A 12,988-nucleotide genomic window follows, 5' to 3' on the forward strand; every position below is an offset into this window, starting at 1 on the left:
ACCTAAGTGATAACCACATTTTGGAGAAGAGAACCAAACAAATGGACAGTTTTGATATGGATAATGTGATGAAATTAAGATAAACATCATCAGATGGGATCAAGAAATTGTTTCCCACATATCCTTTGGTAGAAGTTTAGAATGCTTTGTAAGTAACTGAATTGTTTATCACATACAAAAACCCCAAGAGTTGTTGCTTAATTCCTATCCATAATATAGTCTGGGGATGAGCTGTAGTATAATCTGCTGGTCATTCCTTCTTTTTCATGTCCATTCAAACAGTGTAAGAACTACTGACTATTCCTGGTCCCATATGAAACACCTTGGAGCAACACAGTTCAAGTGAGAGTCACAGGACTTACAAGTGATATTTGACACAGTGGGTCAGACTGACAAGGGGGTGAACATGCCTGCAAAACGTAAGTAGTGCAAAAAGTATGTACCACAAAAAGTATGTACCACTGGGGAACTTTTTAACCTCTGCTCCATACAAAATATAAAGCAAGAAAAGATGAAAGGAATATTCTCTCAAACATCTCTGAGGCTGATTGGTGATGAGAGCACTTCTGCAGGAGATTGTCATATCTGGTAAAAGGAGAACTCCTTAACTCCACTGTAATTGGATAGATGTGGCCTAAGTGGGTCTGCTGGAACACACTTCACAAAGAAAAACAAATCTGTTCCTCTTGTAAAACTAATCTGTTTATCCCTCTGCACTGTTGTTCATCTATAAAGCAGTAATTACAGTAACTTCTCCCTTGAGCAATCAAGTGACTGATATGCATGCAGTGGATCAGGGAAAATCTGTTTCTCATCTCCCTTGGAAGCAGTCAAAATATCCAAATACTTTTTTGATAACTACAACTCTTAACATTTCCACTTCCCTCTATAGTTATCTTAGAGAAAAATGAGAAACACTTTGCAGTTAGTTTTCAAACTAGTATCACCACCACAAATTAAATAAATAGCACTTCATCCATCCCCACAGCAAAGCCGCTGCCCATAAATCAGGAAATGAGATGTGCTGAGGCTCATGGAGTGGCAGCTGGGTGTACCAGGTACCACACCTAACTTTATACAAATTCACATTGGGCTTTATTTCTATAACCAAACACAGCCAGTCCTCACGGAAAATTACAGAGCAGCATTCAGCCACAATGAATTGCTTCAAATAGCAGTAGATAAGTGTAGTTACTCAGGCTGATTGCTTGCCTGTCCACTTTATTCAATCACAGTTGTTACTGGACTCATCTGGGAGAGTGGTTAGTACAGGAGAGCCAGGAGGGAACTGAGACTTGGGAGAGATTTCTTTAAAAGATTAGCCAGAATGAAGTGGTTATAGCAGGTACACAAAAAACCTCTCTCTGCAGTGATCCAACTCACTCATCAGTCCTCAGTTAAAGCAAACACTGACTTTGCCCTTGAAGCTTCAGGCTATGGAGCACAGCTAGTGCCATCTCCCTGGCTTGGCAGTGGGGTTCTGCTGCAGCAATCTCTCTCTCTCTGTTTTCCAGCCAGGCTCATCTTTATTCCAATGAGAGGTGTCTTGTATCCCTTAATGTGCAGTGGCATCTGGCAGAAATGCCACTCATTGGGGCTGACTTTCTCCAAGTGAAGTGCAGTTCCCAAACCACTCCTGACTGGGGGACAGAGCCATGTCTGCTTTGTCCAGTTTGTGGCAATTTCAGTGTTAGCTACTTGTCCTGCTTTTGCTATTCCTGAATATAAAAGTAAGGTTACTGTGAGCTGTTTCCTGTTTTGGTCAATGTTTTAGTACACCTCCTGCCTGATACTGCTCCCTTCCCTGCTCTGACATCAAGAACGATGTATCCTCAGGTCTTTTATACAACTCAGTTTTAATATGATGCCTGTAGAAATGCAGGTCTCTTTGGGGTTTTTGTGTTGGAGATAAAAATTAGTTCAGCCCACAGGCAGTTGGATCAGGTTGTGCTTAGCCTTGTCATAGGGCTTCAGAGTGGACAGAGTGTGCTTAAGGATTTAGAACTGGGAACCCCTGTGAAACCTTTCATAAAAAAATCAGCATTGTGAATGGCTAGGTCCTTAGCTGTTGCATTTTCAGTACTGTGTGGTGACTCTCTGTGTGTAATTTTATTATCCCACACACCCGCCAGACATTCCCTTTGCCTTGGAACTTGTGGTCCAAGTCACACTTTGCAATAGTGACTTGCCTGTGGACAGGATGATACAGAGGCATTTACCTTTACAATAATCTTTAATATCTATGTTGTTCTCTACTTCAGATAAGACATGAAATTAACAAAATTATTGAATGAGAATGCTAAATTATTTTTTTTAATCATATATATTTCTATCTTTACATTTAGGTAAGATACTTGATAAAAGAACTCATCATATCCAACAAAGAAACGAAATTTGTTTTATGAGGAGGTACACATGTTATTACTGTTAATGTGTTCTTTGCCTATAGAAAATTATTAGTATCAGTATTAAATATAAAGTGACTCTTACAGAGCCACTTAAATGCATAGATTTCATAGTCATTTGTGTCTCAATACAATGTTCATTTTTTTAACTAATGATATTAAAAATACCTTGCAAAAGAATTATTTAATCAGGTTGTGCATATAGATATACACACTGTATGCACTTACATATACAGGCCTACTGTTTCATAATAAGATTAGCACAAACACAAATACAGGTCACACCAAAAGACAAATAATAAGTCACTTTTTTCATATCAAGAATAAATAAATCAGCTGTTCTTGCAAGTGGTGTTGATACTGCTTGTTATCTGCCAATTGCTATGCAAGCAAAGACCACTGTCAGTCAAGATAAAAGCACTCTAGATAAAAGGATTAGTCAATATTTATAGAACTGTATAAGCAGTTCAAATAGCTCAGGTTGGAGACGTTAGCATGTCAAAAAAGTATTCTCAAAAGATGTAAAACATACCAAAACAAGTGCAAAGGCAACCATTTTTTCCCCCATTGGTTACATGCATTAACTTAGCTAAGTATATTTGTGTTTTTAAGGGAGAAAAAAGTATAGTAGAATCATACAGCATTTTCTCTTCTAAATATATTACACACTGACATAAAATTTCAGATAATGTGAATATTTTTAAAGATGATTACTTTTCCCACCTGTGAAATTTTTTTTCAAAACAGAGATGAAACAGTTCCTTTGACTCAGTTTGACAGCATCACTCATCGGTCTCCTTTTTTCACTTACATATTATTATTACACGGTGGCTATTTTCTAACTGTTAACCTCTTAATTAAACTCTCTTTCAAATTTAGCAGCAAAGGTTTTCTGCAGAAACAGGATGACAAAACCAATTATTCAAGCATAATTCTGCTGAATGCCACTGATTTTCATTTTGATTAAACAATTATAAAAGTATTATCCAAGTGACACTTTTGATACACACCTTTGGTTAGAAATCTCCTTACAACCCTTTGCCTTTCCAGTCCCCTGACACTAAATAAATATCAAGAAACTACAAACAAGCAATCTGGATAGGTGCTACACACTCAATACTGTCTAAGTGCACATTCACATTCACAAAAAGAAAATATTTACCTGTAAACATTGTCATTAAAATGATGTAAACTTGTATCCTAATTGCAACCATCTTTTAGCCCAGAAAAATTTCCAAAAGAAAAAGATCCTTTAGCACTTAAGCAGTTGACAGAGTAAATTTCTGTAAAAATTAACACCAGTTCTTAGTATAAAGGCTGCCTTTCCAGGATTAGCTTGCTCCACTTGTGTACCTGCTGATGTAGTCTGATGGTGTATTCTGCCCAAGCCAGATCAACAAGGCTTAAAGTAAGACCCATTAAACTGCTTACACAATAGATACGTATCCTACTTAAATTCTTTTTTCTGCAGGTTCCTGCCCACACTGAACAATGTCTTTCACAGAAATGCATGTTACTGGGATCCGTTCAGAACTGGTCATCTTGGTCTTGTTTTGCAAGATGGTGTTTTTTAAGACTTTTTTTTTGATTTCAAGAGGTTTGTTAATCCAGATCAACTCTGTCATGGTCACTGTCATTCAAAGAAACTGTACCTCTCAATAAGCAGATAGAAAGGATCTAAAATTTCATCCTGTTTCTTTATTTATAAAGTATTTTTGTTCTATTTGCTCTCTCCACTTAATGGAAGTCCAAGTCTTTAGATTTTTGAGTGTGCTAAAGACACATAAAAACTTATTTACTAAAACTTTTTTTTTCTTCAGCTCTTGAGCAACACACTTTGATTTAGACCAAATTTTATGAGGGGAAAGTAGAGTTTAGGAGATTTAAGTACTTATTTCTGTGATAATTTTAGCAGCAGACATTTTTTTGTCACTTATGTTTATCAGTTCCTTCTTCTCCCTCTACTCATTTATTCACTAAATAGGAAATTCCTGAGCTTGTGTCACATTTGGGTTTAGGTTACCTGAAAGATTCATACACAGAACACAATTTTGGATTCATTTAATCTACAGTTCACAATTGCTTTTATGGAGATGCTCAGAAAGCTGATGCTTCATCTCTGACATAGGCATCAAGTAAGTTTTCCTATAATACATTTAAATACTAAAAGGTAAAAGTTTCACAGACTCTTGGAAAGGTGAGTAAGGCAGCTTTAAACAAAGTTCATTTTGATAAGTTAGGGTGAATGCACTTGATTAGTAGTGCTTAACAGACATCTCATGCTGCAGTTTGATGTTTAATGTGCACTTTATTTTGAATATTGCAAGCAGAAGTTGGAGTTCTCAGTAACTTCACTCCTTCTGCAGCGTGACTGTGACAACAGGACTCTGAGGGAAGGTTATGAGCAGACACAGAGTCAACAGGTGGGGACAGACATCTGCTCTTACAGCCCAGTGACAACACGGGGCTGGTGGCACTCTGAGACAGGGGAACTTCAGGGCAGGGCATTCAGCAAACGGCCCCAAGCCGTGCCAGAACCACTGGTGGGAGTTTGAACAAACCTGCCAGGAGCAGAGACTCTAATCACAGTCAGATATTGTGCTTCATAACATTTTCATATACAAACCAAGGAGAAAATTCCATATGAAACCACCATAAAGCAGGAATAAAATTTGTGTAATCCTGCCCAGAAAGTAATTGTCAGAGGTTCCCTGCACTTCCTCCACCTGTATTTTAGAGTTTTGGAAATGTCTGTTATAAAATCCTACCCCAGGTGCAAACAACTCTCTCTTCAAGGGACTCATTAATCCTGAGGCCAACAGAAAGATCTGGCAGAGCACATATTCTTCAGGGCCCCAGGTTTTAGCAGACAATCATGAAAATTCTAACTTTGCCACATCTGTGCAGATAATTGCACAGAGATAATTACTTTTTGCTGGAAGGAGGAAATGCATGTTCATGAGTGAGTAAGCGCAAGGAAATAAATTGACCATCTCTGTGTCATTGTAATTAAACCCCATGCTTGTGGGTATAAATCAGTCACCATGCAGGTCAGGAAGGAAGTTTTACTCTCACGTGCATCAGTGTAGAGCAAGTGAAGGGTATTTAAATGGATTTTTTTCACCCATTTTTCTATTTTCAGTAAAGAACTGGCTTACATTTGATACTGAACTTAATGTGAGCAGTGCTCTGATCATGGCAACTTCTGTTGCTCTCCTGGCAGGAAAAGCTTGTGTAAAATGAAGGACAGAACACAGAGCAGAGCTGGAGCACATGGAAAACAGGATTCTTTAAAATAGGAGGATAATAAGCATTTGTTAACATTGGGCTAATTTGCACGTGATACCTTTCACACAGAACTCTAATTTCAAACAGTTGTTAGACCTTGCTAGTTATTCCTTTATTGCAGACAAATTCACTATTCTGCTATTTTTCCTTTTGCCATTTGAAATGTATGTATAAAGTTAATACTGGCTAGGAAAAAAAATTAAAATAGAAATAGAATTGAGTGGCTTGGCTTCATCATTAAATATGTCACTCTAGCTGAGGGATATGAAATTCATAATGTGCTACATTCAGAATGGCATGCTGTAATTCAATCTTTTTAAATGTTGCTGGCCCAGAGCTTCATAGACTAGTTTGAATTTTCAGTAAAAATGGATTTTCTTAAAGTAAAAACCCCCAATCCCTTAATCTCTTCAATCAATAAAGGTTTTCTGAGAGCAAAAGTACTTGGAAATGTTTTTCCACTTGTTTCACATGTTTTGTCACACGTAAAATAGTTTTCATTTGAAAAGAAAAAAAACTAGAGAAGAAGAAAATCATGTACATGCTGTAGGTGATTAGCTGTTCGGTGAGATCTGGTGTGTTTATTTTATTTTAGAAATACTGGAGCCAGCCTTCTGCGCTGAGCTCAGCTGCGGCAGCCAGGAGTGCCCTGAGCGCAGCCACGCGCCGGGGTCAGGGGACACCGCCTGGCCAGGGCCCTGCCAGGGCAGCACAGCAACACTGCCCTGCAGCCTGCACCTCCAGCCCCTGCCTCAAGCTGCACAGCCAGACATGTGGATCCAATTGTGGCATTAGTCTGAATCTGCAGCAAAGAAAAACTCCTTGAAGAAATACATCCCTGCGTGGCGCTCGTTTTGACCAGTGCAGGCAAGGAAGAAAATCAAATGGTGGCAGCCCAGTTTCCCCAGGCAGCATCCTTCCGGAGTGGCTTTTCTGACTGCACTAACGTATTGGAGCTGTGGCCATGCTGCTGGAATGAGACAAGAAGGGGTGAAGAGAGGAGGGAGAGCACAGCTACAGGATGTGACAGGTTAGAGAGGTGATGGAAAAAAGAGTAGGTAAGATTTTGGAGACTAAAGAGATGAAAAAGTAGTGAAAGATGTGACTGGGGAAAAGGAAATAATCAATGGTACCCCCAAAGATACTTGTGTTGGCATTTGAGACAAAATTCTTGTCAGACATGGGCATTTGGAGGTAGTAAGAGAATAGTGTGTGTGTATAGCCACCAATCTATATAGGATGTGTGAGGGATGCTAAGAAAGACCACAGATCATAGATAAGGTCTACACAGAGATCTGGGCTAACACTGAGAGTGGGGAAAGGAGACCATGGGAGCAATACCAGAGACAAAAGATTGAGAAAAAAACAACTATTTTTCTTGTTTGGTAATCAAACAGCCATGTGCACTGGAGCAAAGAAGTCAATTCACAAAACACACAGAATTAGGAGAGTATCATAGAAAAATTTACACTGAAAGAGACTTTCAAAGGTCATCATCTGGTCCACTGCTCCATCATATAGAGAAGAAATTGTAATAGCAGGTTTCAGAGAATTTGTTATTTTATACTTGATTCTGGAGCAGATATTTAGAAGCCAAAGAAAGATATTTGGCATTCTGCTCTCCAGCATGGGGTTTTTTTGGTGTGCACTGTAAAGTGGTAAAAAAGAGTATATGTAATTCTGGAATTTTTCATGTATTACCTTTCAGAAAACAGTGGCAATACTGTCAAATTCAAAGCATTAATGATCTGATTTGCATTTTCTGCAGATTTATGAGCTTGTACATTTAGATGGTGTGTGTGCATTTGAACTGAAGTATATCCAGAGGGATCTTAAAACGGCCAATACCTTTAAATTGTTTAATTAAATCATACAAAGTAATTTTCATTGACTTGAAAATCCGTTTGGAGCATATGATTTACTTTGGAAATAGAAAACAAATTAATTTTCAATCCTACAAACACTTAAGGGCTTTAAAAGAGTGCTTGCTGTTGATGAACACACCCATTGAGAAATGTACGCAGTGTCTTGTCTCCCCTAAAAGGGATTTTCTACCTTGTCTCTTGTTGGCTGTTTCCTGTTAGTTTTAACTGAGTTAGGCAAGCACAGCCACTGTGCTGTCTAGTGTGAAACAGCTTCTGCCCTGGAAATGGCACTTGGGAAAATTTCAGTCATTTGCAGGATTTTCTCATTTTGTTATAACGAACATGAATCTCCACAATATGCAAAAGTGACTGTGTTTACATAACTTCATTGTCAGTCCTTATTGAACCAAACTGAAATAGCCAGAAGGCCAGAAAATCATAATTTTAATAGGGCCTACAGAGTTTAATTGATAATGGACATGTGAGAATAGAAAAATGTAAAATATGAATGGGTGAGTGCACATAGCATGTTTATGCTGTGTGTATTTTGGGCTGTGCACAGCATAACTGTATAAAAAGCATGGCTATGCTGTGTATAATCCCATTTCCTAGAGTATATATATTTATATTATTTATTATCACTTTAAATATAGAAAAAAAATACAAGCTTTTAATGCTGAATTATCCACTTCTTATTATTTTTTATGTGTGTTTTCTTTCCTGGGTTAGCTGTGACTTGCTCTAGAGCAGATGTAGATGCAGAAGACCTGAGATTTTGGGCTGTGATCCCTCAGTCCCGCTCTGTGTCAGGGGGAAGGGCAGAGGATTGTACCTCTTTTCACTTCTGCAGGGTGCTCATTCCCCTCATTCCCTGCAGTGTTAGTCCTTCTGCAGTGTGAAAACTCATCTAAATGGTGGCTTTGTTCATCCAAGGTTTCATATGCTAAACTCCTCTCGAGGCTGGTGAGTATGAGACTCAATCTACCTTCATTTTTGCCTGGTCACACAGCAGTCCTGATGGCAGTGGGACAGCATGGCCCTCAGCTAGGCCTGTGTGCGCTTGCCATGGAATCCTGGCTGCCTGGTGGGGAATTTCCTGGAGCATATTAGAGGTATGAGATTTAGCTGGGTTAAATCTAGTTTTTCTATGTCTTTATGTGTTACAGTTAACTTCTGTAGCTGTGCAGACTTTTTCACAGTACAGCTCTTGATCAGTTTTTCTTATTTAGTATTACAGACAGAGATTTACCATGATGTTCTGGCCTCACAAACAGGTCTAATAACAGATTCTGAACCCTCTTCGTTAAGGAAAAAATAGCCCCCACAGGACAGAGTCTACAGCCATAATTGTATTGATCATTATAATTCTCTGTATTAGTGTCATGTTGTTAGCACAGCCAGACTCGAAGAATTACAGCAGTGGGAGAGCAATCTGAATCAGATCCACCAAATCTGCTTCTAGCAGTTAATTATCAGCATAAATTAGCTGTCTATACCAGGTGAGTTTTTTTCTTCTCTCCAAGACTGTTTATTGGAAGTGCAAAGTTCATTGTCAGCCAGGGAAATAAAATGTTTTCCTTAACCTGGTTCTCCTGACACAATCAACAGAAGTCCTTTTCTAAGTTAATTCAAATATTTTTAAAGGGATCAGCATCCAACGCATCAGGAAAAGACTAGCTTAACTTCTTTGAAATTCTCCTTGTACCTGAAAAACTCAGTCCAAGCACCTAAACAGAAGCAGGTAGTGCCTTACTAGAGTCACCTCCGAGTTTATTTCAAACAGTGCCAGTGAACAGACATAAAAGTACTGGGCTTTATCACTTGTTCCTCCTATTAGCAAACACTGTATAATTAAGAGCTAAATGCTACAGGGAACAATTAATGTAAGAGCTTTTATGTAGTGTATTGCATAAAATTCATTTTGTTGCTCACTTTATCAGCTTATTTTTATTACACAAAATCCCAATATATTCTTTATGTCCTTGAGAAGACCTTAGACCTGGGACTCATCAGTGCTAATTAACTGCCAGCCAACTGCAAAACTCCTGAGTCCAATCCAACAAAAGCATTAAAATTTTTTTTTTATTTATTAACAATTAAAATGGGAACTGTGTGTCTATATAAACACACACACACATATGTGTATACAAAATTAGAAAGAGTTCTTTATGCACCTGAGAGTTTGTACTGCTTTTCAGAGGCACCTTTGCAGGCTGGGGAAATAGGTAACCTGCAGGAAGTGTATGGAATTCTGCAAAGGGATTGTCCCTCCAAGTCCTGCGCCTGGGGACAAAAAGCCCATCCAGCAGAAGTTGGGCCAGCTGGTAGGAAAGCAGCTCTGCCACGCTCTGAGCAAGCTGGGCATGAGGCAGATGTGGGCCCTGGCAGCAGAGAGGACTAACAGGCTCCTGGGCTGTGTGGGGAATTGTGCTGCCACCAGGTCAAGGGAGGGGACTCTTCTGGTCTACACCAGGGAGACCACGGCAAGCCCAGCACTGCTCTTCCCAGTACAGAAAGGAGCAGTGATACTGGAGCAGGTTCAGGCAAGGGCCCTGAGGGGTTGAGGAATTGGAAAATCTGTCATGAGGAGAGACTGAGAGAGCTGGGGTTGGTTGCTCAGAAGTTGAAATGAAAGCCAGCATTAAAGGCAGGAGATAGCCTTCAATTAAAATATAATATATAAACTTCACCCCAATTCACCTGTTCCTTTCCTCTGAAGAACTGTGTGTTTCCTGACCTTGTGAATGTGTTGCTCTCATGGATGGAATTCTTCTCAAGACATGCTCACATAGGTGTGACTCTCAGCTGGATAGATGTCCTGCTTTCAATTGCAAAGTGCTGTATCTTGTAAAATCATTCTTTTTAACAGCCACAGGTGGGAAATCTGGCACATAATTGTACTGTAGCAGTTAGAGAATATTTGGGTTCCTTACTCCATTCCCCCTGTACACAGGCTTGGCAGTGTTAATCCAGAAAGGTTTAGAAGATTATGTGTACATGACAGCCCTGAGGATTTCCAACTCTTTTTTGAAGAGCGTAATGACCTATGACAACTAAGCTTTATTCTCTGAGGAGCCTGAGATTGCTTCTGTTTAATGGATCAGACAGTTTGTGATACATCAGTTCTAGACACTTTCTTCCCCATGTCAACCTGGGGTACCTCTTCAATATTTCCCATCTGTGCTGACCTGTGTGATCAAGAGGTCATGTCCTGAAGTCAAAACCAGAATCAAAACACTCACTCCTACCATGAGCCAGACTATTAATGCAACCCATTTAATTTACATCAACTTGGAACTTGACATTCAATTTCTCAGTCGAGAAGCAATTATTTTTAAAGGAACATGCCAACAATATTGCTTGGCTTAGAATGGTGAAAGTTCAAAAGGGTAAAAAACATTTCACACCATAAATAAAGAATTGATTATACTTGAAAACAAAGTTTGTAATTACTACTGACATTTCTGGGCCTAGATGAGGTGCCTTTTATGCCTTAAAAACTGATGTCATTCTTGCCACTGGCATTATGGGAACCTTATGTAAGGGTCTGAAATAGTCCATTGCTGATACTTGAAGTACAAAGAGGAAAACATTACTATTTTGCACAATTCCTAGGTCAAACATTTATTTTTTGTCAAGGGTGCAAAGTTTTTTGTGGGTGCCTCCCTTCAGCCCAATAGTCTGTCAGCAGGACCATCAGCATAATTAGTAAAATTCTTAATCTGTTGTTCTTCTTGTGTAAAAACCAAGCCCATAATGTGCTAAGAAATTTTAATTCGGAATAGCCCTGTCTGGGTCACCAATTTACTCTTTTCTACTCAAACCCACAGTGCTTGTTTTCTCCATGGCTTTTACAGCCCTGGGTGGACTCTGCATGACCGGCTGCAGACCAAGATCCCTGAGCTTCACATGAAGATCCTGCTAACCCAGCTGCGTGGTGCCAGAGCTGAAAACTGCCACGAAGAATTCAGACCAGCAAACAGCGTCCAGCACAAAGTGTTTGGGAAGCAGCACCTCCCAGATCAGGCTGAGTGAGCCCTGACACGGCAGCTCCAGGCAGGACTCACTCGTGTCTCACAGATGCTGCACACGGACAGCATTCCACGCTCCCTCTGCTGGCTCACAGGTACAGAAGGGGTCCACAGACCCGGCTCTCGGAGCTCTGCTGGTACCAAGAGCTGATCCCAATCCAAACAATTTGCATGTTTTCACAGCAGCTGATACTTTTTTAGCAAGGTAATACGAGGTTATGCTAAGCTGTGTAAAACCTTTAACTTCTAACCATTTTTTTTTCATGCCATAGCAGTTTAACAGCAGCCTGCATACTTTAATTTTTTAACTCAGTGTAGGTCAATACTGTCTTCATAACAAACACATGCAGATTTGGCGTGCAAAGATCATGCATTTCCCATTGTCAGAAGCCAGGCATGTAAAATAATTATTTAGTAGTGAAGACAAACAGAAACTCTCCTTATTATCCAGCATGCTCCAAATTTTGCAGAATGCAGACAAATCCTTGACTCTCACCTCAAAACAATCCAGCCAGAAAACTGTGCCCTTCAAAAGAGCAAAAATGAAAGTTGGGGACCTTTTTAACCAGTAAGGCTTTCTATAAGCAGAGCAATACAGTACTCTGAATTAGCTATTATGGAGGTGTTTACACATGTGTGTATTTCTTTATGTATTAGCACATATGTGTGAGAGCACACATTTATATTACATGCACATGGCTCAGAACTACCAGCCCATGTGCTTTTTCTGACTCAACTCCACCAGCTTCTCCCATGCCACTCATGAGTTCCTCTGTTATGCAGGGAAAGAGAAGTAGTGCCTCTTAAATGTTTGGCTGTATAATTTAGTGTATTTACAATAAACTGGATTTTAATGGACTTCACAGCTATGACATTAAGGCTGATTTTGAAATCAACTGTTGAACAAAACACTGAACTCTTAAATCAGGTAATTTTGTTTATCACTTGACATTTGATCTTAAATATGCCATAAATTAAAAAGTATTGAGAAAGTAAAACATATTAGTCCCATAGCACAGGTCTTCTCTTTACTGTCTACTTGCCAAGCACTCCAGAGCAGTGAAAGCTGGGCTGGGGAAAACCAAGGAAGAAATGAAAGAGCCAGAGAGATTCTTCAACAGAGAAAGAATGGAGCAGGTTCATAAGCTCAGTCAAGAGGTGGGAAAATTTGATTGTAGAGAGGCTATAAATATATGAGTTATGCCAATTAAAAAGGCTAGGAAAGGTGTAGCCAGAGATTTAAGCAAGAAATCAAAAAGGTAAGTAGGCAGCGCTTGAAGAAGGCCCCAGGAGGAAAATTCTTACTGGATAGACTTGATTTAACAAGTAGTCAATCCTATGATGGAATGACCCACCAGGAATGAGTGTCAGGAAAATAATAGGTGCTTAAAAAGCATTA

General features: G+C 39.4%; 1 protein-coding gene and 1 long non-coding RNA gene across 4 annotated transcripts in view; one reads left to right on the forward strand and one right to left on the reverse strand.

Annotated features, from left to right (window-relative positions):
- The window catches only part of CRB1 (crumbs cell polarity complex component 1), a 94,536-nt gene that overhangs the window by 36,198 nt on the left and 45,350 nt on the right, over positions 1–12,988 (reverse strand). The window lies entirely within an intron of this gene.
- Positions 1–12,988, forward strand: part of LOC134555755 (uncharacterized) — a 78,911-nt gene that overhangs the window by 13,108 nt on the left and 52,815 nt on the right. Inside the window, exons 5-7 of one of the 3 annotated variants that reach the window (XR_010081483.1) lie at positions 283–419; positions 8,568–8,670; positions 11,389–11,684. This is a non-coding gene — a long non-coding RNA (uncharacterized LOC134555755). The remainder of the gene's footprint in view (positions 1–282; positions 420–8,567; positions 8,671–11,388; positions 11,685–12,988) is intronic. The other 2 variants (XR_010081482.1, XR_010081484.1) reach the window with 2 other exon arrangements.

Source organism: Prinia subflava, chromosome 10 (assembly GCF_021018805.1).
Source record: "Prinia subflava isolate CZ2003 ecotype Zambia chromosome 10, Cam_Psub_1.2, whole genome shotgun sequence".
NCBI classification, from domain to species: Eukaryota; Metazoa; Chordata; class Aves; order Passeriformes; family Cisticolidae; genus Prinia; species Prinia subflava.